This window comes from Clytia hemisphaerica, unplaced genomic scaffold (genome assembly GCF_902728285.1).
Source record: "Clytia hemisphaerica strain Z4C2 unplaced genomic scaffold, Clytia hemisphaerica genome assembly, whole genome shotgun sequence".
NCBI lineage: Eukaryota > Metazoa > Cnidaria > Hydrozoa > Leptothecata > Clytiidae > Clytia > Clytia hemisphaerica.
In genome coordinates, this window is record NW_027103380.1 from 1,504 (window position 1) to 5,372 (window position 3,869).

Here is a 3,869-nt window from a genome sequence, read left to right on the forward strand (position 1 = left end):
GTCCAATACGGCTCAGAATATAGCCTGGAAATCTATAAACCCGTGCCAAATTGAATACTGTATCCGATTAAATTTAAGAGATGGCCCAAGATCTCGCCCAAACTCCAAATTTTGAAAAGCAAGGAAATAAGCTAAATTCTCAATAGATTTTTAACATGATTGTAGAACAGCCATTTGAAAGCTATTGAAGCTTGAATAGGTTGTCGATTTCTATCCTTTTGTGTTATCAGCATCAAATTTATAAGTGACAAAACCCCAAATCAGTCCTTCGTAGAGTGCCTTTTTCGAAAAATTTGGGGGAAAAGTAGAAAATTTTAGAAAATTTTGGATTTTCAGTTCCAAAATCAGGGTCATCTTTTCGCAAATTTCGGCAACATTTTTGAAAAAACGAGTCCTGTTTTGGATAATGTGCTTATAACTGATTTGTTTTGGTTGTGACGTATGAGCTCGATAATGGCAAGATGATAATTATCTTTAATTACCTTTTATCACGTTTTCCATAAAGTATCATTTTTTCTACGCCTTTTTCACGCACTCAAATCAGATCAGAATTACTTTTACAAGAGACGTGAGTGAGATTTTCATTCTCGAGATGTGAGCAAATACTTTTACTTTATGAGATCTGAATTCATTACAGAGTTGATTTTACTTTTACTTGGAGTCACGAACATTTGGGGATAGTATTTGGACAATATTTTGTAAGTAATTTCATGTACATATCGTTCTTTCATATGGTGATATTTTCCCTAGTTTATAAATACCCAAGTCAGATTAAGACATATTTTTATGAAGCGATTTCTTTACTTGTACATTATTTTACCTAGTCGACATTTTTCTTTCATAGGCCTATGTACATATTTTTAGTTTTTGAACTTTGTGTTTTTAGCTTGAACAACAATCAACAAGATTCCTACGTTCCAAGATTTTTGACTCAACTATCCCTAACATCTTCAAGAAAATATTTGGGAATCAAGTGGACAACAATCAAGTTTTGGAGGATCAAGTTTTGGTGGGACAATCAAGTGGAGAACTGGGACAAATGCTGAGAGGTAGAGACACATGTCAGAGGTATAACTTAAACTTTGGCTTGGAAATTTGAAGATAGCTCACAATCTTCTTCGTCTCTCAAGTCCTATCGTCTGGAAAATCGCCTATCGTTTGGAACATACTCTCTCTGATACCCTCCATATTGTTTCCGCTACCCCCTCATTCGGAGAAGGCCGTCTGAGTACAATCCTCCAATCGCACGTTCGGAAATCGTCCATCCAACGTCCGTTGTCCTCCCAAATTCATCGTTTCCGGGATTCACTCTATCCGGAATATTCTCCTACCGTATCGTCACAGATACTCCATTTCGTTCAGATACCGCACCCAGCGTCGTATCGCTTTATCGGTATACACACCAAATTGTATACAATCCAAAAATCCATCATTTCGTTGTTGATTCTCCCGTTGCAAAACGCCACTTCCACCCCGCCTCGTTCTCATACGTGGTTCGCCCTCAACTGTGGTGCACCCCGCCACCAATCGTGTCCCGCCACCAATCTAGTCCACCCTCATCCTCAATAGTGGTCTACTTTATCAATCGCAGTTCACTTTCGTTTGAATTGTCTTCCGCCCTCGATTATTAATCGCTACCGGCCGTCGTTCAATTTGCAGCCCGTTCTTGTTTCCAATCGTGATCCGCCCTGTTGTAATTCGCGGTCCGTCCTCATTTGCAATCGTTGTTTGTTCTCGTTATCAATCGTGATTCAGCCTTGTTATCAATCGTCGGCCGCCCTTTTCATTAGTGGTCTACCCTCGTTCCCAATCGGGACCGCCCTTGTGTCCAATCGAGCGTCTATTCAATACCGCCCGTCGTATTCGTCTGTGGTACACGCAACTACCACATCAGTTGACTAATCCGTGGACTACCTGTTCTTGATTCAACCTTGTTTCATCACCGTCCAGACCATCATGTCAATCCGGAGATCTCAAAGAATTGCAGGACAAGGGCCTGCTCATTCCACTGACCTAGCCAAACTGATATCTCTAAGGAACACTCGAAGAGGTCTTCTGGGATATCTTACACGGGTGGCAAATCAAATCTTATCCTACCTGAATGATCAAGATGCATCGAGTGCGTCTACGTTGCATAACACTCTTGTGGAAACTTACTTAAAATTCAGAGCGGCAACACAGATATCTTACCTATGAAACTGACGAAAGAAGGATACAAGAATGCACAGAGACTGAAGCTAGAGAGGCTAATCGCATCGCTGAAATAGAGCATGAGATTCGTAGGAGATTGAGAACACCAAACCTTTCCAACACTACACCTGATACAAGTCTGTATGATGTAGATCCATCTGAAACTTCCAACATATTGAGTCATGATAAACGTACTAACGTATTCAATCCTCATATTCGTATACCTGTTGGCTCCAGTGGAAACTCACCTACTGTTTCTCATATCGAATCACCTCCTAACTCAGCTATTCACCACTCACCTGTCCATTCACAACCTCTTCAACGAAGTCTATCTCAGGTGAGATTTACTCCATGTCCACCTTCGGTGTCTTCGGTCACAGCAAAGCCACGAAGCAGCTTCCGACGCCTACGCCAAAAGGCATCTACAACATCAGTTGATAATCGTTCAGAGCCTTCAACTGCCACTGTGACTCTTGCTAATGCTAATTCTTACACAAAACCCAAACCTCCATACCTCGTCTTCAGACCAGTTGACCAATTCATTGACGAATTGACAGAAGGAGAGGAAACATGCCTCGCCGGCTTATCAAACCCATTAACAGCAAATTCTGCGCTGAGGTTCGAATTCGAGACAAAGGCTCTTCCAACCATTGAATTAGTTAAGTTCAGTGGCGACAGCTCCAAATGGCCAGACTTCGTCGAAAATTTTAGTCGCAGAGTCCATTATAAACTCTCCTTCACCGACAACGATCGAATGGAAAGACTCCTCAGTATTTTGATTGGTGAAGCCAAAAAGAGCGTTGAATGTATCGGAACCTCTGGGATATTCTACGCAACTGCCTTGAAAACCCTGAAGAGAGATTTTCGGTAATAAGACGGTGGTCAACACATTCCAAGCTTAGGAACCTGCTTGACAAACCTCAGTTACCTTCTGATGATCGTTCCTCCTGAAAAGATTCACCAACACCTGAAATCAACAGTGACATGGCTAAAGATGATTGGTAATATGGGTGCAATTCACTCTGCTGAGAATCTGTCCAGAGCTGTCATTCGGTTGCCTGACCATTTGAGAAAGGCATTTTATCGGACATCTAAAGATTACGAGGATACCAGTCTTTCACTGATGAAACTTGAATCATGGCTTGACTCCAAGCTCAAGGGTTAGTTTTATAATCCCATTGCAGACATAATCGCTCAAGAAGAACAGAAACCAAAGACAAAGGAAAGACAAACGCAAGGAAGGACAATCAAATTACTTGGAGGAAAAAGGTGATTCAAAGACCCCAGTATGCTACGTATGCAATGAACCCACAAGCTTTGGCGTTGTGAACGCTTTAAACAGAAATCAATTGCTGAAAGGAGAGGAGAAGCAAGAAAGTTAAATCTATGCTATAACTGTCTCTCAAAAGGTCATTCCATCAAATTGCAAGTGCCAAACAAGATGTAACGAATGTCAACGAAAGCGCACACGTTACTACATGATCCAAATTACAAAGCAAAATCCACTTGCAGGAACTAGGAAGGGGAATCTCATATGCTAAATCCAAAAGGACAACCTTCCTTCAGATCGTGCCGGTCACCATTTCAAACGGTGATATATCAGAAAAGGTGAACGTTCTTCTAGATCCTGGTTCTGATACCACGTTAATCAGTGCCAGCCTTGTTGATCGATGAAATTA

At 41.4% G+C, this 3,869-nt stretch overlaps 1 long non-coding RNA gene across 1 annotated transcript; it reads left to right on the forward strand.

Annotated features, from left to right (window-relative positions):
- Positions 1-606: 606 nt before the first annotated feature.
- LOC136824770 (uncharacterized) lies at positions 607-1,158 on the forward strand. The gene is made up of 2 exons (XR_010849166.1): positions 607-698; positions 887-1,158. It is a non-coding gene; the product is annotated as an uncharacterized lncRNA (long non-coding RNA).
- The last annotated feature ends 2,711 nt before the right edge of the window (positions 1,159-3,869 follow it).